Source organism: Pongo pygmaeus, chromosome 10 (assembly GCF_028885625.2).
Source record: "Pongo pygmaeus isolate AG05252 chromosome 10, NHGRI_mPonPyg2-v2.0_pri, whole genome shotgun sequence".
Lineage (NCBI taxonomy): Eukaryota > Metazoa > Chordata > Mammalia > Primates > Hominidae > Pongo > Pongo pygmaeus.
In genome coordinates, this window is record NC_072383.2 from 96,138,155 (window position 1) to 96,160,793 (window position 22,639).

At 38.9% G+C, this 22,639-nt stretch overlaps 1 pseudogene; it reads right to left on the reverse strand.

Annotated features, from left to right (window-relative positions):
• Positions 1–11,241: 11,241 nt before the first annotated feature.
• On the reverse strand, positions 11,242–11,923 carry LOC129010851 (platelet-activating factor acetylhydrolase IB subunit alpha2-like; annotated as a pseudogene).
• Positions 11,924–22,639: the final 10,716 nt, after the last annotated feature.

The window sequence follows — 22,639 nt, forward strand, 5'->3', positions numbered from 1 at the left end:
AGGATAAACAAATCAAATGTAATATATAAAAAAATGTGACAAGATAGGGATATAGGGGCACATCAGAAGGATACCTAATTAAGCTTTCAGTAATTAAAGAAGATTAAAAGATATACTAGTAATTTAACTGCTATATTTAAACTTTTCCAATTTTAAATTTCATTCCATTATTTAACTTGATGTCACTTTAAACATTGACTTCCAGTTTCTCCCTGCTATTTAAATGTTGAAGATTTCCTTTTTTACACTCTGACATATCACTTTGCATTTTCAAAGTCAAGTCTCATTGTTATTCCTTCTCTAGGTCCTTTTGTATCATTTCTCTGATATCCCTGGTATTCATAATATCTCCCAAATGAGTACCATCTGTGAATTTCATCAGTGCGCTGTCTGTTCCCTATTCTGGCTTATGAATGAAGATGTTAAATCAGAACAGACATTGTAGGGCAGCTGCTTTCTGCCGCACCCCACTAGGAATCATCTTAACGTTTATGACACCTCTTCGCTGGCATTCATTACCTTTTGTTTATAGTCCTTCAGGTAGCTTTGAATCCCAAGTGATAAGGATGATGTTCAAGTGAATTTAAAGTTTTGTGATTAAAATTTGAATTGAGACATGGCATGCTTTCTGTTCAGTTCTGAGTTCTGAAAAGCAGTTATCTAACTTCCTCCTCTCTCCGCCTCTATCCCAAAGTGACTCTAGTATTTGCTAATAAACTTAAAATCTGCATATGAGGACTACTTTATCTCAGTGTACAAGATGATAAAATGGAAATTGGTGTCACATTCTGATGTGAGGTGAGAAACCATAATGTGGAATTTGAAAGGAACATTATTTTAAAAATCTGTTAAAAGATTCTCAGCACGTGCAAGAGGTGAGACCCTATTTCTCAAAAAAAAAAAAAAAAAAAAAAAAAAAAAGTCAGGCATGCTGGTGCCTACTTGTGGTCCTAACTACTCAAGACGCTGAGGCAGGAGAATCACTTGAAATCCAGGAGTTCAAGGTTGCAATTAGCTAGGATCTCATCACCAGAGTCCAGCATGGGTGACGACAGAGTGAGACCTTGTCTCTTAAAAAAAAAATGATTCTTAGCCCAGCACCCCAAGGAGGGTAGCAGTAGTTGGATTATTGGAGATTGCAGAGGAGTTTTGGAGGCAGCTGGTGTGTCATGAGTCTCACTCGTTTACTAAAGTGTAGGAGGGTTACTTCCACCTCCACCTCAAGCCAATAGAGAAGGAATTTAGGATGATTCAGAGAACTTGATAACTATCCTCTAAGTTTGTGGGATACTATATTGGGATCTTTCACCCACAACAACATCTGAAGACAAGAAGGGGTGACTGTGCTAGGCAGCTTGCTCCTCCAGAATTAATCTGAGCTAAAAATGTGAGGTCATGTGTAGGACATGCCCAAGAGAAAGCCACTTTTGGACTCATTGTTGGCTTGTCCAAAACTGGTGAAAGGAGTTCAGCAGAAAGAAGCCAATGGCTCCACTCAATTTCTACTAATGAAGAATGAGAGGTAAACATTCAGCCAGAATAGAAATGCATTCCTTTAGGTCAAGGAAACTGCAGGTGCAGATGGGGTGGGAATGGTGCAATTCTGAAGAGGGCATGTGTATTAGTAAGCTTTTGCTGCATAAAAACACACTTCAAGACTTAGCAGCTTAAAACAACTATTTAGCTCATGATTCTTTAGGTCATCAAGTTAGGTGGAGCTCAGCTGAGCAGCCCGTACAGTCTTGGCTGGCTCACACATGTGTTGTGGTGAGATGTGGGTCAGTTGAGGGGTCACCAGTCTAATGTAGCCTCATCTGGAATAGTCAGTCTTTACCTCACATGGTTTCTCATCCTCTAGCAGGCTGTTTTGGTGGCACCAAAGCAAATTTTAAAAGCATGAAAGTCTTCTTGTGGCTGGAATATCTTTGATTCCTTCACATTCTGTTGGCCGTGGCAAGTCACAAGGCCAAACCAGACTCAATGGGTAAGGAAATAGATTCCACCACTTGATAAGAGGATTGTAGTCTTTTTCTGCATCATTCTGCATGTAACATGAACATGAGCCTGGAGGTGCAGCATCCATTTTGTGACTATGAGATTATACACATGTAGAAGAAGGGCTCGTGCAGAGGGGGAAATATTGGGGAAATAGATGGAGTCTTAATCCCATCATTGAGCCCCTACTAACCTGCCCTTTCTACCTACCCCCATGCTTTTATTGCATGAGACAGGCAAATCTCTTTCCTGTTTAAGATATTATGTGTTAGGGCTTTCTGTTTCTTGCAGTCAAATATATTCTTGACTGATGCAACATATTTTTATAGAAGATGAGCTAAACTGAGTTGTACAACTAAAGAGGGATCAAATAAACAGAAGAGTCATAAAAGATGGATTAAGAATTATGTGACAAAACATCAAAGCAAATAGAATTTTTCTGGTCAGAAAAGAAAATGCAGAACTTGGAGAGAGAATTTAGCAAAATTGTGTGAATAGTTAGTGTGCAAAAAATTATGAACAGATCGATCTTTATTTTTTTTTATGGAAAGAACCAAACAAGAACAAAGATTACTCTGTAAGATGGTTAGGTGAATGAATTTATCTTTGATGAGAACAATGTAAGCATTGAAATTCTGTCATAGCATGGCTCTGAATCTCCTTTTCTACAAATCTTGATGAATGGAAAAACACCTTTTCTACCTAGGATTAGACCTATTTTTATCTTTGTTTTTTTGAACATTAGTAATGAGGCAGATTTTTATTTAAAGGCTAGCTATTAGAATACTGTTGCCTGAATAGCTATGGTAGATATAGAACGTAGTGATATCTGAAGTTTACATACATAAGCAAACAAGCGGAAGCCCAGCTCTCAAAGGGATATTTGATCCTCCGTCAAGAGAAAAGCTAAAATCGCATGCTCAGTAGTAACCTAATGGGTTTATTTGGACCAAACTCTCACTCTCTGACAAACAGAAAAAGACCTGGATAGGAAATTGTCTTTGCACACACAAAATTCTGGCTTAATTCTCCTTCCTATACAACTGTACCTCAGCTTAAAAAAAAGAAAAACCTGCCTTGAAAAAACTCAAGAACCTGGACTACTAAAAATAAAAAGGAAATTTTAATGTAGTAAACAAATTTAGTGAGCACCGTGTGTATTTTCTAATGAAGACATGATACATTTTTAAAGTATGTATTTTAAAAGACAAAAAAAAAAAAACAAAAACAAATCTAGAAGGAGTCTTGACTAGAGAAAATTCAGCCCAACTTTTATCCCTCTCAATCAGAAGTGGGTCTTAGCACCAATCAGCAACCTTTCCTCCAGCACACAAAAGCACTGCCATTTGCCTTGTGAGCAGAACATAAAATATATACCTTAGCTGTTGAATTTGAACATTAAGCAGAATCACTGCAGATCACATTTTGATGGGTTACTTCAATACCCACCTGGTCTAGTTCAAAATATCTGTCTGTACATCCAGTTTATACATATTCCGCAGGTATGTTGAACAATATGCCATCTATTGTCCCATTATTTATTTTTACATGGCAGTTCTTGTAGCCCAAGCAAACATTAAGATTATAAAGAGCTCTCTTGAAGGAAATTCTCAGGTGAAGGTAGGTTAATGAGAAACGTTAAAAGTTAAACAAATCTAGTTCTTTTTTACTAAACTGGTGGGATAAAAGCAGAATGGCTATTCTGAAGGGCAGCTTCATTTGTTTCCTCATGGGAAAAGACCAAACTTTTCTGGACTGCTTTACTTAAAAACAAAGTCAATAAAAAAAAAATAAAATGTACATCTTGGGATATTATAAAACTTGAAATAATGGCAGGTATTATGGAACGGAAAGCAGAGGTTTTTGCTTTTGTTTTTGTTTTTTTTCCCAAAAAAGGAAACTATAGCAGATTTTCAGGGAAAAACAAACATACCAGAACATACCAGAACACTACACAGACTCTGTAGTGCAGAACACCACACAAGAATGAGTTCTACATTGGTAATATCATGAGAGTAACGGGGGGCTTATACTTCAGAGAAGAGGAAAGGCTGCAGGCATAGGTTTATTATAGACATGATATTTAGCAACATAAAAATGATACCTTCCAGCTGGGTGCGGTGGCTCATGCCTGTAGTTCCAGCGCTTTGGGAGGCCGAGGTGGGTGGATCACCGGAGGTCGGGAGTTCGAGACCAGCCTGACCAACATGGTGAAACCCCGTCTCTACTAAAAACACAAAAAAATTAGCCAGGCATGGTGGTGGGGGCCTGTAATCCTAGCTATTCCAGAGGCTGAGGGAGGAGAATCGCTTGAACCAAGGAGGCAGAGGTTGCAGTGAGCCAAGATCATGCTATTGCACTCCAGCCTGGGCGACAGAATAAGAATCCATCTAAACAAAAAACAAACAAACAAACAAACAAAAAACCAAAAAACCTTCCAAAGGGTTCCCTGCATGGGACAAAATTTGTTTTTCACTGCTAAGCACAGGAAGGATTAAGAAAGTGGAACAAATTCCTTTGTAACTATAGCATCTCTCATATTTGAATGGCAAGCATGTTCAATCTGTTGCTACATGTTAAGAAAATATTGAGGATAGGGGATCCAGGAGCCAAGATGGCCGAATAGGAACAGCTCCGGTCTACAGCTCACAGCATGAACAATGAAGAAGATGTGTGATTTCTGCATTTCCATCTGAGGTACCGGGTTCATCTCACTAGGGAGTGCCAGACAGTGGGCGCAGGACAGTGGGTGCAGCGCACCATGCGTGAGCCGAAGCAGGGCGAGGCATTGCCTCGCTTGGGAAGTGCAAGGGGTGAGGTAGTTTCCTTTCCTAGTCAAAGAAAGGGGTGACAGACGGCACCTGGAAAATCGGGTCACTCCCACCCTAATACTGAGCTTTTCCGACGGGCTTAAAAAACGGCGCATCAGGAGATTATATCCCTCACCTGGCTTGGAGGGTCCTAGGCCGACGGAGTCTCACTGATTGCTAGCACAGCAGTCTGAGATCAAACTGCAAGGCATCACTGAGGCTGAGGGAGGGGTGCCCGCCATTGCCCAGGCTTGCATAGGTAAACAAAGCAGCCGGGAAGCTCAAACTGGGTGGAACCCGCCACAGCTCAAGGAGGCCTGCCTGCCTCTGTAGGCTCCACCTCTGGGGACAGGGCACAGACAAACAAAAAGACAGCAGTAACCTCTGCAGACTTAAATGTCCCTGTCTGACAGCTTTGAGGAGACTAGTGGTTCTCACAGCATGCAGCTGGAGATCTGAGAATGGGCAGATTGCCTCTTCAAGTGGGTCCCTGACCCCTGACCCCCGAGCAGCCTAACTGGGAGGCACCACCCAGGAGGGGCAGACTGACACCTCACACGGCCAGGTACTCCTCTGAGACAAAACTTCCAGAGGAACCATCAGACAGCAGCATTCGCGGTTCACGAAAATCCGCTGTTCTGCAGCCACCGCTGCTGGTACCCAGGCAAACAGGGTCTGGAGTGGACCTCTAGCAAACTCCAACAGACCTGCAGCTGAGGGTCGTGTCTGTTACAAGGAAAACTAACAAACAGAAAGGACATCCACACCAAAAACCCTTCTGTACATCACCATCATCAAAGACCAAAAGTAGATAAAACCACAAAGATGGGGAAAAAACAGAGCAGAAAAACTGGAAACTCTAAAAAGCAGAGTACCTCTCCTCCTGCAAAGGAACACAGCTCCTCACCAGCAACGGAACAAAGCTGGATGGAGAATGACTTTGAGGAGTTGAGAGAAGAAGGCTTCAGACGATCAAACTACTCTGACCTACAGGAAGAAATTCAAACCAAAGGCAAAGAAGTTGAAAACTTTAAAAAAAATTTAGATGAATGTATAACTAGAATAACCATACAGAGAAGTGCTTAAAGGAGCTGATGGAGCGGAAAGCCAAGGCTCGAGAACTACATGAAGAATGCAGAAGCCTCAGGAGCCAATGCAATCAACTGGAAGAAAGGGTATCAGTGATGGAAGATGAAATGAATGAAATGAAGTGAGAAGGGAAGTTTAGAGAAAAAAGAATAAAAAGAAACAAAGCCTCCAAGAAATATGGGACTATGTGAAAAGAACAAATCTACATGTGATTGGTGTACCTGAAAGTGACGGGGAGAATGGAACGTAGTTGGAAAACACTCTGCAGGATATTATCCAGGAGAACTTCCCCAATCTAGCAAGGCAGGCCAACATTCAGATTCAGGAAATACAGAGAACGCCACAGAGATACTCCTCGAGAAGAGCAACTCCAAGACACGTAATTGTCAGATTCACCAAAGTTGAAATGAAGGAAAAAATGTTAAGGGCAGCCAGAGAGAAAGGTCGGGATACCCACAAAGGGAAGCCGATCAGACTAACAGCAGATCTCTCAGCAGAAACTCTACAAGCCAGAAGAGAATGGGGGCCAATATTCAACATTCTTAAAGGAAAGAATTTTCAACCCAGAATTTCATATCCTGCCAAACTAAGCTTCGTAAGTGAAGAAGAAATAAAATACTTTACAGACAAGCAAATGCTGAGAGATTTTGTCACCACCAGGCCTGCCCTAAAAGAGCTCCTGAATGAAGCACTAAACATGGAAAGGAAGAACTGGTACCAGCCACTGCAAAATCATGCCAAATTGTAAAGACCATCGAGGCTAGGAAGAAACTGCATCAACTAACGAGCAAAATCACCAGCTAACATCATAATGACAGGATCAAATTCACACATAACAATATTAGCTTTAAATGTCAATGTACTAAATGCCCCAATTAAAAGACACAGACTGGCAAATTGGATAAAGAGTCAAGACCCATCAGTGTGCTGTATTCAGGAAACCCATCTCACGTGCAGAGACACACATAGGCTCAAAATAAAAGGATGGAGGAAGATCTACCAAGCAAATGGAAAGCAAAAAAAGGCAGGGGTTGCAATCCTAGTCTCTGATAAAACAGACTTTAAACCAACAAAAATCAAAAGAGACAAAGAAGGCCATTACATAATGGTAAAGGGATCAATTCAACAAGAAGAGCTAACTATCCTAAATATATATGAACCCAATACAGGAGCACCCAGATTCATAAAGGAAGTGCTTAGTGACCTACAAAGAGACTTAGACTTCCACACAATAATAATGGGAGACTTTAACACCCCACTGTCAACATTAGACAGATCAACGAGACAGAAAGTTAACAAGGATACCCAGGAATTGAACTCCGCTCTGCATCAAGTGGACCTAATAGACATCTACAGAACTCTCCACCCCAAATCAACAGAATATACATTTTTTTCAGCACCACACCACACCTATTCCAAAATTGACCACATAGTTGGAAGTAAAGCTCTCCTCAGCAAATATAAAAGATCAGAAATTATAACAAATTGTCTCTCAGACCACAGTGCAATCAAACTAGAACTCAGGATTAAGAAACTCACTCAAAACCACTCAACTACATGGAAACTGAACAACCTGCTCCTGAATGACTACTGGGTACATAACGAAATGAAGGCCGAAATAAAGATGTTCTTTGAAACCAACGAGAACAAAGACACAACATACCAGAATCTCTGGGACACATTCAAAGCAGTGTGTAGAGGGAAATTTATAGCACTAAGTGCCCACAAGAGAAAGCAGGAAAGATCCAAAACCTAGACACCATAACATCACAATTAAAAGAATTAGAAAAGCAAGAGCAAGCACATTCAAAAGCTAGCAGAAGGCAAGAAATAACTAAAATCAGAGCAGAACTGAAGGAAATAGAGACACAAAAAACCCTTCAAAAAAATTAATGAATCCAGGAGCTGCTTTTTTGAAAGGATCACCAAAATTGATAGACTGCTAGCAAGACTAACAAAGAAGAAAAGAGAGAAGAATCAAACACATGCAATAAAAAATGATAAAGGGGATATCACCACTGATCCCACAGAAATACAAACTACCATCAGAGAATACTACAAACACCTCTACACAAATAAACTAGAAAATCTAGAAGAAATGGATCAATTCCTCAACACATACACCCTCCCAAGACTAAACCAGGAAGAAGTTGAATCTCTGAATAGACCAATAACAGGATCTGAAATTGTGGCAACAATCAACAGCTTACCAACCAAAAACAGTCCAGAACCAGATGGATTCACAGCCGGATTCTACCAGAGGTACAATGAGGAACTGGTACCATTCCTTCTGAAACTATTCCAATCAATAGAAAAAGAGGGAATCCTCCCTAACTCATTTCATGAGGCCAGCATCATCCTGATACCAAAGCTGGGCAGAGACACAACAAAAAAAGAGAATTTTAGACCAATATCCTGATGAACATTGATGCAAAAATCCTCAATAAAGTACTGGCAAACCGAATCCAGCAGCACATCAAAAAGCTTATCCACCATGATCAAGTGGGCTTCATCCCTGGGATGCAAGGCTGGTTCAATATATGCAAATCAATAAATGTAATCCAGCATATAAACAGAACCAAAGACAAAAACCATATGATTATCTCAATAGATGCAGAAAAGGCCTTTGACAAAATTCAACAACCCTTCATGCTAAAAACTCTCAGGAAATTAGGTATTGATGGGACGTATCTCAAAATAATAAGAGCTATCTATGACAAACCCACAGCCAATATCATACTGAATGGGCAAAAACTGGAAGCATTCCCTTTGAAAACGGGCACAAGACACGGATGCCCTCTCTCACCACTCCTATTCAACATAGTGTTGGAAGTTCTGGCCAGGGCAATTAGTCAGGAGAAGGAAATAAAGGGTATTCAATTAGGAAAAGAGGAAATCAAATTGTCCCTGTTTGCAGATGACATGATTGTATATCTAGAAAACCCCATCATCTCAGCCCAAAATCTTAAGCTGATAAGCAACTTCAGCAAAGTCTCAGGATACAAAATCAGTGTACAAAAATCACAAGCATTCTTACACACCAATAACAGACAAACAGAGAGCCAAATCATGAGTGAACTCCCATTCACAATTGCTTCAAAGAGAATAAAATACTTAGGAATCCAACTTACAAGGGACGTGAAGGACCTCTTCAAGAACTACAAACCACAGCTCAATGAAATAAAAGAGGATACAAAGAAATGGAAGAACATTCCATGTTCATGGGTAGGAAGAATCAATATCGTGAAAATGGCCATACTGCCCAAGGTAATTTATAGATTCAATGCCATCCCCATCAAGCTACCAATGACTTTCTTCACAGAATTGGAAAAAACTACTTTAAAGTTCATATGGAACCAAAAAAGAGCCCGCATCGCCAAGTCAATCCTAAGCCAAAAGAACAAAGCTGGAGGCATCACGCTACCTGACTTCAAACTATACTACAAGGCTACAGTAACCAAAACAGCATGGTACTGGTACCAAAACAGAGATATAGATCAATGGAACAGAACAGAGCCCTCAGAAATAACGCCGCATATCTACAGCTATCTGCTCTTTGACAAATCTGAGAAAAACAAGCAATGGGGAAGAGATTCCCTATTTAATAAATGGTGCTGGGAAAACTGGCTAGCCATATGTAGAAAGCTGAAACTGGATCCCTTCCTTACACCCTATACAAAAATTAATTCAAGATGGATTAAAGACTTAAACGTTAGACCTAAAACCATAAAAACCCTAGAAGGAAACATAGGCATTACCATTCAGGACACAGGCATGGGCAAGGACTTCATGTCTAAAACACCAAAAGCAATGGCAACAAAAGCCAAAATTGACAAATGGGATCTAATTAAACTAAGGAGCTTCTGCACAGCAAAAGAAACTACTATCAGAGTGAACAGGCAACCTACAAAATGGGAGAAAATTTTCGCAACCTACTCATCTGACAAAGGGCTAATATCCAGAATCTACAATGAACTCCAACAAATTTACAAGAAAAAAACAAACAACCCCATCAAAAAGTGGGCAAAGGACATGAACAGACACTGCTCAAAAGAAGACATTTATGCAGCCAAAAAACACATGAAAAAATTCTCACCATCACCGGCCATCAGAGAAATGCAAATCAAAACCACAATGAGATACCATCTCACACCAGTTAGAATGGCAATCATTAAAAAGTCAGGAAACAACAGGTGCTGGAGAGGATGTGGAGAAATAGGAACACTTTTACACTGTTGGTGGGACTGTAAACTAGTTCAACCCTTGTGGAAGTCAGTGTGGCGATTCCTCAGGGATCTAGAACTAGAAATACCATTTGACCCAGCCATCCCATTACTGGGTATATACCCAAAGGATTATAAATCATGCTGCTATAAAGACACATGCACACGTATGTTTATTGCGGCACTATTCACAATAGCAAAGATTTGGAACCAAGCCAAATGTCCAACAATGAGAGACTGGATTAAGAAAATGTGGCACATATACACCATGGAATACTATGCAGCCATAAAAAATGACGAGTTCATGTCCTTTGTAGGGACATGGATGAAAGTGGAAATCATCATTCTCAGTAAACTATCGCAAGAACAAAAAACCAAACACCGCATATTCTCACTCATAGGTGGGAATTGAACAATGAGAACACATGGACACAGGAAGGGGAACATCTGGGGACTGTTGTGGGGTGGGGGGAGGGGGGAGGGATAGCTTTAGGAGATATACCTAATGCTAAGTGACGAGTTAATGGATGCAGCACACCAGCATGGCACATGTATACATATGTAACTAACCTGCACATTCTGCACATGTACCCTAAAACTTAAAGTATAATAATAATAAAATAAAATAAAATAAAGAAAATATTGAGGATATATATGAATAAAGCAAAACAATAAAAAAGGTTAAATTATGAGCTTTAAAAATTAGAATAAAAATCTGTTTTTAAGCCAAGTAGGTGTGATTCTGATAATTATTACATACGACATAACCCATAGAAAGCAAGGCCAAGAAAAAAACACTTCATATTGTTCAGTTCTTGGACTTGATATTGTCCTAGGAAAAACAGTGATAATTCAACAAATGCATCACACATACAACTAAAAAGTCTCCTTCTGGTTTCAGATAAATTTAAACAACATTCTTCTCAGGCTATTTTTTCTCCTGTGTCTAATAAACCTTCTACGTGCAGGACCAGTGTAAATCCCTCCATCCTTTCAAACACTAGATCTGAACATCCAGGAACATTCTGCAATGCAAAGTGCTTTGAGAAAGAGATGGATTCTGTAGTGCCAGTGGCATAACTGATTGAGGAAGCTGGGAAGAAATTAACACTGATGGGAGCCAGTCAGGCAATGGTGGTTTGTTTCTCCTTGGGTGTTCCTCCATCAGCTGCATGATCAGTTCATAGAGGGCTCTGCAGATCTTTGCATAGCCCTGTCCCGTAAGATGAAGAAAATCAAATATATCATGGCAGGGGGCACTGTCAGGGTGCATGAAGCCCCCGTCTGTATGCAGGACCTACACATGGGCAAACTTCAGCAAGGAAACCTTGAGAAGCTGGTTCACCTTTTGTCTCAAAGGGTTGGGCTTCTCACCTCAAGGTAACACATCCAATACAAGAATTTTGCCGTGTGGCTGCCTTATGTTACTAAATTGATAGAGTGAATGATGGCCTTGATCCCACCTCCTAACTCTACTGCTGTATTTTCATGGTTGTTTGTTCCTACCCAGACAACAATGACCTTAGGTTTAATATTCTCCAGTTCTCTACTCTTTAGTTTCTACAAAACGTGTCTTGTATCTTCCTCAGTTCCAAAATTCAGTACGTGAAATGGGGGAAAAAGCTCTCGCCATATCTCGTGTTGCTGCATTAACTGCACCATGGGGTCTCCCACAAACAGAACACTAGGCTTTTTGTCTTTACCATCCAGGACAAATCTGTTGTGCTGAGATATCCATCTGTCGTCTCCTTGAATATCTTCTACTGCATGTGGAATAGCTGCTGTGTTTGAGTCAGCTTGGCTCATTCTACACTCAGTAGAGAGTCCATGGAGGCCTTACATGGTTGCAGCATTGACGGGTGGTGCGTCTGTCACTTGCTCAGTCCCTGCGGCCCTCCTCTGGCGCGGCCCTCCTCCGGTGCGGCCTTCCTCGGGCCCCAGCACCAGCAGCAACCTAGAGATACTTTTATCCCGATGAGAAAGAATTTAGGTAACTTCTTTTTGGTATTTGTCAGCCCTAGATTTCTTTAACAGATTCTTAATTATGCACGTAAGAAATAGATACATATATAAAGCAAACGTGATTCCTTCAATAACTTGAGGTAAGCATTTGAGAAGCAAGAGCATATCCTCTAGAATGCTGTGCTAGTAGCTTATGCTTCTATTTCTCTACACTCAGAGTCAGGATCTTGACTTCATGACTCCCCATATGTCTCACACTTAGCTTTATTCAATAAGGGAATCTCTTTTTCTTACAGTGATTCAATGTTTTTCTGTATCTCCTTCGTAATAGAAAAGTGATTCATTTCACAATCAACCATCATAGATTTTATAATTAACATTTTAAATCTTGTTTAAATTTTATCATAGGGCATATTCATCAGTTTGTGGGATCTATTGTCATCATTTCCTTCATTTGCTCTAGTTTCTATGTACCACCTGAAGAACCCACCATAGTTTTAAGTTTTCAGTTCAGAATATCCAGGTTTAGTTATTGCAAATAGTGTACTCATAATACAGGTAATTCTTTCAGGCTTTGAAATATATTCTCCTTCTGTAACTTGCAGCATACCCAGCAAATCAGTCTTATTAAGACAGAATACTATATAGGGGCTATTTATCCTGGTTTAGCCCAATTTGAACATCAAAATCAAGACTAAAGACTATACTAGTGATGTAGTGTCCATAAAGCTCAGTCACTTGCCCAGAGGATTTACAGACAACAGCAGAATTTGAGAATGACTGAAATCTATACTAAAGGATAAAAACTATGTATGTTTTAAAGTATATCCTGTTTTCCTTTTTCTTTTCTTTTTTTTTCAAGAGACAGTTTCTTTCACTTTGTCATCTAGTTTGAACCATAGTGGTGTGATCATAGCTCACTGCAGCTTCAAACTCTTGGGCTCAAGTGATCCTCCTGCCTCAGTTCCCCGAGTAGTTGGGACTATAGGAGCATGCCACCATGCCTGGTTAATTTTTGTGTTTTGGCTTTTTTTTTTTTTTTTTTTTTTTTTGTAGAAATGGGATCTTGTTATGTCGCCCAGGCTGATTGCAAACTCCTGGGCTCCAGCAGTCCTCCTGCCTCAACCTGCCAAAGGGCTGGGGATTACAGACATGAACCACCATGCCTGTTTGGCAAGTTCTTATATTTAAAAGAAAACTGTTTCTCTGCTCTCAACGCTTTTGATACCAAAGGCATGGGAATTTTTCTTCTTGTACCAACCAGTTCTCTAACTTTCCAGACACAAACTGACTGTCCTATAGCTTAATTCAATTCTGACACTGACTATGCATAGTTAAGACAGACCTCATAGGTTAAGGCTTCAGTCCCAGAAGACTGCCCTACTGCCAGTCACAAGTACTGGTTGCCCAGGGTACCCACACTTCTGTCCAACTTGGCTACAAATCAAGGGTTCCCGTAATCCTCCCCCCAGGTTCAACAATTTGTTATAACAGCTCACAGAACTCAGGGAAAAACTTTACTTAACATTTTTATTACAAAGGGTATTATAAAGGCTATAAATCAACAGCCAGATGAAGAGGTGTATGGGGTCAGGTCCAGAAGGGTCCTGAATACAGAAACTTCTGTTCCCATGGATTGGGGTATACTACTCTTCTGACACGTGGGTGCATTCGCCAACCTAGAAGGTCTCCAAATTCCAGCATTTAGGGATTTTTCTGGAGGCTTTATTGTATCGGTATGATTGATTATTAACTCAATCTTCAGTTCCTCTTTCCTCCCCATACGACAGGGAATGGGGCTGACAGTTTCAAGTTTCTAATCCTGGTTTGGTCTTTCTGATGACCAGCTCTTATCCTGAAGCTATTTATGAGCACGCTAAGAGTCATCTCATTAGAACAAGAGATTCTAATATCACCCAAAAAATTCCAAGGGATTTAGGAGCTCTGTGTGACATTTTTGTCAACCCCATCACTCAGGAAATTGCAGGGGTTTTAGAAGCTTTGTGTCAGAACAAGGGACAGAGACCAAATATATATTTTTTATGGTGTCACAATATTCAATAAATTATAAATAAGACACTTTGTGTCTGACAGTAAAATACAGTTTCTCCTCAATAAGAAATTAGATCTATGGGAATACTACCATACCCATTTAGATTTTCCTTGTAGTGTGTTCTATGACATTCCCAACAGTTGACATGAGAAATGTCTATATGGTACCTTGCTTTAGGACCCTAATTACTAAGTATGATTTATCTCTAGTCTTTGATAATGCTTTTTCTCAAAGAATAATCTCTAAATGCTAAGTCATCGTCAATAACGTTTTATGGGGGAGCTTAGCTTCCCATCTTTCCTAAGCACTCAGGAAGATGCTGGCTCAAAGAGAGTTGGATTTACCATGAAGCTAAGAAAGTGAAACTTTGGAAATCTTCAATTGCACCAGCCCCATTCCAAGGTTCTGTAAATGCGTAAAATTTGCAAAAACGAAATAATAACCACAATTACTGAAGGCCATAGTTTCTTTCCACTCCACTCTCCACTCTGTCATACTTTCCTTCAAGTCAGATATTGTTGATGTAGCTGCAGGTAATTTAGGAATCTGACTAAGGGAAAATGGAATTAATCATACATCAATTTGTGTTTAGTGGATGTATTTGTGTAGCTCAGTTCCCTCTGTGTGAAGTCAAGTTATTGCTCATCTTTCTGTTGATGAAACAGCTTCCAGGCACACTCCCACCATTCATTACACTAACTCACTTAGCTTCATGACACCAAGGTGCAGGGCCAAGGGCCATATCACCATGATATGAGCATGTTCAGTGGCACAGGAAGAATGTGGGGTCCTGGAGGGGAAACAGATTGCAACTGTGTGGAACCAGTAACTGCTCCGTGGAAAATCTATCATTAGCAGACATGTAAAATTGAAAAGGGGGCATTCACTTCTCATTAATGTCTGATCAGAATAGAATTTCTGTCCTGTCAGGAATGTATTTATTACAATATGATATTTGCAATCACAAATGTTCCAAAGATTTTTTTTTATGGTGACAGTAAGAAAGAGAATTTATCACATACCAGTATTACAAATAGTGGGTACATCCGTAATAGCTCATATATAATGGAACATGATAATAATTTTCTTAAATTTGTGAGATAGTACCAGTAATTAGTGTTAAAGATAAAATATCTAAATTATTAACAATAAAAACAGATATTAATCAATATTGCTGAAATCCTGATTGTTTTTTATTTTCCCTAGAAATTACTACATTTCAAAACTACAGTCATTTGAAGAAACAATAAGAGAATATATTGTAGCCAAGAATGTTATAGAGCTGTGTCAGGCAGTTGAGTAATATAAACATTGTTATTTTTTGTGATGTTTGGGGTATTTGTCAGCTGTTAAAAATCTATTGTTTGTTGAATTTCTATTCTCATTCTAAATAGTTATTCTAATTATTGTTATTATTTATAATTTCAGGTGCTTTTATTTTTTAAAAAAAGAAGCCTCCCTAAATTGTAAAGTTTCAGAATCACAGAAATTTAAATCCATTCTAACAGGGGTTTTTTTCTCTCTCTCTTTCTTTCTCTCTCCCTCTCTCACACACACATATAGTTTAGTGCACTTGACCTCTGTGCTGTTTGCAATATATACAATGTATATAATGTATATATTGCAGGGATGTAAAATATATATATACACATATAATATGCTGCAAAGAAGGACTATATATAGATAAATAGGTATCTATGTGATATATCTACATATAGATATCTAGATGTAGATAGAGATAGTTGGATACAGATATACACACAGAAGCACTATATATATATGTATATGTGTGTATATATATATACACAGTCAAATCTGGCTTCTTGATATTTTAGTTTAGAAAGGGACATTTCAAAACTCTTTCTGATGTAATAGTCACTTATTGGGGGAAGAGGAGGTGGTGTCTGAGTTGATGAGAGAAAATTGCACTCTTCCATGAGCTTCCATTTTAGCAAAAGGTGTTAACCATTTCACATGAATTATGAATTATTATGTTAGTGACATTGAAAGCAATCTCCTCCTATATGATTTTTTCTTCTTCCTCCTCCTCGTCTACCACTGCCACCACCTTTAATAAATTTTATACATTTAGTTTTCATTTCACCAAAGAGAAAGAGATCAGGAAAATGAATGCATCAGAAGGAGTACTTTCAGACACAAGAAGTCAACCTGCCTTCCAGGTAGGGCTGCTCTTCCTGGGAGCCAGAGGGTGGCACAGAGCAAATAGCAGATTTAGAACCCACGATTCAGATTAGGAGACTGTTGATGCCAAATGGCAGGTGGCTGGTTGGGGGTTGGAGGAAGTTCTTTTACCAGGGAAGAATATAGACAAACATAAAGTTTTGATAGGCCTAAGGACAGAGCCCGGGTACTTGAGACACAACTAGAGTCTAAATTAGAGATTGCAGAGGGGATGCAGGATGAGTCCATTGCAAACACTCAGAGACGTGGGTTCAGGAAGTCCTACATCCAAACCAGAAATGGATGCAGGATCATGGATGTAAAGCCAATGTCAAGCATTTCTAGGGCATGAATGGCTTTCAGGACAATGTTACCAGCCAGTGCCCTGGAAATGGTAGAGCAACTGCTCCAAACTCAATGTTCCCTATTTTGAAGGATTGGATTTAGCTGTTGATTGGGCATAACAGCATGAACTCTAGGGAATCAGGTTCTTTTTTTTTAATGATACAGTGTTTTTCTTTTTTTATTATTATATTTTAAGTTTTAAGGTACATGTGCACAACGTGCAGGTTTGTTACATATATATACATGTGCCATGTCGGTGTGCTGCACCCATTAACTCGTCATTTAACATTAGGTATATCTCCTAATGCTATCCCTCCTCCCTCCCCGCACCCCACAACAGGCCCCGGTGTGTGATGTTCCCCTTCCTGTGTCTAATGGTTCCAGGATTAGATACAGATGACATACTCATCAAGGAAAAATTCCAGTTTCACATAGGTATCACTATGACTCTCTTCTCATACTTTAAGGAGGCAGGTGGCATATTTGGAAGGAGATGAAAGATTTGAGGCTTCAGGTTGCAATCTTCTTTCCCAGGATGAAGTCCTTCAACCCCGTGCCTCTCTCCACTAACTAATAGCAGCATCTTTTCATTATCCTGCGAGTAGTTGTTAAAATCATTCATTGATATTAGTGAGGTGAATTTTAAAAAATCATTCATTATATTAATAGTGTTGGCCTGCTTCAGAGGTTTTTACATTTTTCTTCTTCACTAAAGAAACATAGCATATATCCTAGATATTAGAGTTGCTATTATTAGAAGGAGTAGTAGCACCATCACTTAATTTTACTTACACATTTTATTATGTTTGTCCAACTGAGTCTTATTATGTCCCAGAATAATGGAAGATATTCATAACCTTCAATCTCAAAATAAACCTAAGACTTACAGTTTTCCCCAGATACCTCTAGTCTTGAATTCAAGTATTATTCCTTCTTGCACATTCTTCCGTTTTGTTCTATGAGAATTTTAAATATTGCTTCAAACCCCTGAAGGTTTCATGAACTTAATCACAGGCTGTATTTGAACAGACTTCACTGATAATTAATGAGTTGAATGTGTTTAACTATTACTCATTGTCCAAATAAAATCAAAATAAAGTACCTTTATTTAAACGTACAAAATACTCATCTATATATTCATAAGCAATAAAGTTATATATTTGGATTTGTTCCATTTCTTTGACTAAGATAAAAATAGAAAGTTAGTCCCTTGATAACATTTTCTTATACTAAAGAAAGATATCACACTTTTGATTATCTATCAACTTTAATATTTGCTGATATGGACAAGCACTAGTGTCTGCTAAATACGAAGAAGCCTTGACCTACTTTATTTGGTTTTGATATTTTGCATTTTAAAATGCAGGATCAAGTATGGTAGATTTTTATCACCTCTCCTTGGCCTTCTCTACAATAAGGAGAACACAAGGAAATTTTGGAAGGAGAAATAATACAGGGCTCATGAGGCCAATTTGGTAGAAAGTATTATTTTAAATAAATTCTAAAATGAGACACATTGAGATTTGTGCAGGGAGATACATGGAATTTTCTTCAAATCATGTAAAAAATCAGGTGTATTCACAATGAATTCTTGGCTTGGAAAGGTTATTTTGTAAGCCAGTGCCTCCCATTCACTTGTGTCTCATAAATCTGCCAGACACTGAGGGACATAAGATATTGGGAATCATCCTTTGGAGTTAATTGGAGAAATGGCTGTGCTTGTCTATAGGAAAAAACCTACTGTCATGTGTCAAATTTGGGGGTTACTGATAGAGTATTCAACAGACATGGTTAACTGAGGAAATCAAGCAAATCTAAACCACAGAAGAGAAAGACAATGGCATTACCTTCAGGAGACACAGTTAGGTGACAAGATGGAAAAGGAAATAGTTTTGCAGCTATCATCAGCATCCTGACAAGAGATTGCATGAAAAACTCAAGCAGATACTGTCACAGGGAGCTAGAGCAAGAAAGGAGGAGAGCTAATGAAAGGAATGAGGTGTGTGGGGCAACTATTGAGCATATGTGATTGCTAGCATACTTCTATAAATAGATATCTGGAAGGGAGAATTAGATTAAGAAGGAAGTTGGAGTTCCTGCAATCGTGGATAGCTGCAAAGTCAGAGAAATATTGTTTAATAACTGATGTTACCTATTCCTACTACCCATCATAGCATAAACTAATACAACATAATTCCAAACAGAATTTTGGAAGAAATCGTGGAATTCCAGACACAGCTTCCTTGTAATTTATTGTTACTTAGCACAGACCTGTTATTCAATTATTAAGTTGTCTGAACATTTTCTGATTTGGGTCTGAATAACTATGGCATTCAAATAAAAATATTTTATGCTTACTTGTCTTAGTTTGAGTTTCCTCCAAAGTAGATCCTGATTGCCTTTCAAGCACATACCTCTTCATCCCCTACCACTCATGATAAATATTGCAAATGGGTTGTTGGAAAGATATTACAGCGTGATGTTATCGGCATGCTCTTGAGCCAAACTACTGGGTGTGTGGTCTGATGTTGCCATTTACCAGCCATGTGGCCTTTGAGTAGTTGCTTGTCTGTGTCTTGACATTCTTATAAAAAAAATGCTCACACTAATTCACCTCTTAGAGTTGTGGCAAGTATAAAGTAAATTAAAACAAATACCAGGTTTAGAATAGGACCTGGTACATGACAAGTGTCCAATAAATATTAGCTCTTTCTATGATGGATTTTTTTCCTGAAAGCTTCAAAACCCTTCTCAAAACAGTGTTCCAGGCAGCCACTGCCAAGTAATCAGAGTTGACACAAGAGATGAAACCAATTTGTCAAGTCTCCATCCTCCTTAAAGTGAGAAGATGGATAGCAATACAAGCAGAGGAACCTTGGGTTCTGTATCTATCTGGCTTTGAAGGCTTGGAAATTATAGAATCTCAGAGGAGAAAGAAACCATAAAAGTCAGCCACTCCAACCTCTAACCCACTCTGGAAAATCCTTCTGTAGTGTGCCCTAACACATGTGCATCTGGGGCCCTGCTTGGTATTCAATGCTCAATACATCATTTAATTTCAGCTTTTAGACATTGCCTTAGGCAGCTTGGGCTGCCATAACAAAATAACATGGACTTGGTGGCTAAAACAACAAAACTTATTTTCTCACAGCTCTGAAGGCTGGGAAGTCCAAGATGAAGACGCCAGCTGATTCAGTTCCTGGTGAGAGTCCTCTTACTGGCTTGTAAACACTCATCTCACTATGACCTCACATGGACTTTTCCTGAGAGAGAAAAATCTTTTCCTTTTCTTATAAGGCCACCAATTCTATTTGATTATGATCCTACCCTTATGATCTCTTTTAACCTTAATTACCTTTAAAAAGCCCTGCCTCCAAACACACTCACATCGAGAGGTAGAGCTTCAGCATATAAATTTGGTTGGGTGGGGGTGAGGAGATACAATTCAGTCCATAGCAGAAATTTTTAGTTTCTCTTAATTGAATTATGCCCCACTATTAGTTGCAATTTTGTTAATAAGAGCAACAGTAATGAGACCTTCCAAGTGACAGAATTTGAAGAATTTAAAACACTTAAAGTACCCTCTCTAGGTTTTACTTTCTGATGCATTGTCCCCATTTATTTAAATAATTTTTTACCTAGACTTCTCACCATCCAGTGAACATGATATCCTTTGTTAATTTATATACTTAAAAAGAGTGTCCACAATTGAAAACAGTTTCAAATGTGATCTGATCAATATAAAATGCCAGGGAATCCAGATCTTCCCTGTTCTATAACTATTCTGGCTTTGCTGCAAGTTGAGATTGCCTTTATTGTGTTAGTCGTTGGGTGACAGTTTACAGGAAGTAGCTTACTGCCTGCACATTAGGTACTCAGTAGGCCCTGGTTGAATGAAACTGGAGCCCACTCTGATGGAATTTTTGTTGTTGTTCTTACAGTAAGACATATTTTTCTGAATCATCTCCAGTCTAAAGAACTCACAGAAGACTGGAAGCTAGGCCATTTTAGAGTTCTCTTGAAATTTTGCATTTACATGAAAATGGTAGTAAGGGTCTGGACCAGGATGAAGAACAATTGTAATGAACCAATATAGAGAATGCCTGCACTGAAGAAAAACTGAGAATGTGTTTTTCATCTCTTTCTAGGACTGCATGGACATAGAGAAAGAGTGAACAAGGGGCATGCTTCTGTTAAGTGTCTTCAGTAATTACTTGAACATGTGACTTGCTGTTTAAGGAATAAATGACATTTACTAAGGGTTTAATATATGTCAGCTACTGTGCCAGGCACTTTCACATTATCTCATTAATCCTCTCAACAGCCCTGTGAGGTAGAGGTTATTAGATCCACTTTACAGGGAAGTTATGGGGCTTGCCTAATTCTGCATGCTAAAGGTAATTCTTGCTTTGGCTGCCAAATCCCATGAGCTTTCCATAACACCCACACTAGTAAAACTGGAGCATACCAGGGGATACTGGAAAGCACAGACAGAAAATAGCACACCACCCTGGGGTATTAATATTCCTGATGGCAGGTGTATTGGTTTACTAAGACAGCCATAACAAATAACACAGATCAGGTGGCTTAAACAACAGAAATGTACTTCCTCACAGTCCTGGAGTCTAGAAGTTCAAGACCAAGATGGTGGAAGTGTTTTTTTCTGCCTTCCCCTTCATTTGGTTTGTAAATGGCCATCGTCGTCCGGTGTCTTCACATGGGCTTCCCTGTTTGTGTGTGTCTGTGTCCTAACCTCTTCTTCTTAGAAGGTCTCTAGTCTTATTTGATTAGGACTCACCCCAATGACTTTATTTAACCTTAATTATCTCTTTAAAAGCCTCTCTCCAAGTATAATCACATTCTGAGGTACTAGAGATTAGGACTTCTACATATGAATTTCAGGGGCACACAATTCAGCCCATAATGGCAGGTAATTCAAAACACTCTAGAAAGGAAGTAAAATATAATACATAATAATCTGGACTTTGGACTTTGATTGCTTTGGCTGAATCCTGATTCTTTCATTAACTAGGTGAGTAACCTTGAGCAACTCATTGAACCTATCTTCCCCTCTGTCTCCCAGTCTTTAAAATGGAGATAAACTTTTGTAGAATTTTTTGTGTGTGAGAAAATAAAACAAGTTAATGCATGTTACACACTTAGAAGAATCCCTGAAATGTAATAAGTACAGTATATGTAGAAACTTTTATAGGATAGATGAAGTAAAATGAAAAATTTCTTTAATTTGTATTGTGTATGTTTAAGATGCACATGTTTTGTTATACATAGGCATAGTGAAATGATTACTACGGTCAAGCTACTGAACATATTCATCATCTCACAGAGCTACCTTTGCGTGTGTGCATGTGGTAAAAGCACCTGGTGTCTATTCTCTCAGTGAATTTGCAGTATACAATAAAATATTTTTAATTAGAGTCCTATGCCATGCATTAGGTTGCTAGACTTATTCATTCCACATAACTGCAACTTTATAAACTTTGAACTACATCTCTCCATTACTCCCTTCCTTAACACCTCTGCCCCTGGTAGCCACCATTCTATTCTCTGTATAAGGGAAATCATAAGGTATTTTTACTTCTGTGTCTGGCTTATTTCACTTTCACATAATATCCTTAGGGTTCATCCATGTTGTTGGATAAGGCAAGATCCCCTTCCTTTTGAAGACTGAATAATATTCCAATGTATGTATATTGATGTGTGTGTGTGTGTACTGCAATTTCTTTATCCATTTATCTATCAATGAACATTTTGGTTGATTCCATATCTTGGCTACTCTGAATAATGCTGCAATGAACATGGGAGCACAGCTATGTCTATGAGCGGCTGATCTCATACCCTTTGGATATATACTCAGAAGAGGGATTGCTGAGAACAGAATACAGACCCAGAAATAAATCCAAGCACATACAGTAAATTAATTTTTAACACGGGAACCAGGAGGACACATGGGGAAAGGGTGG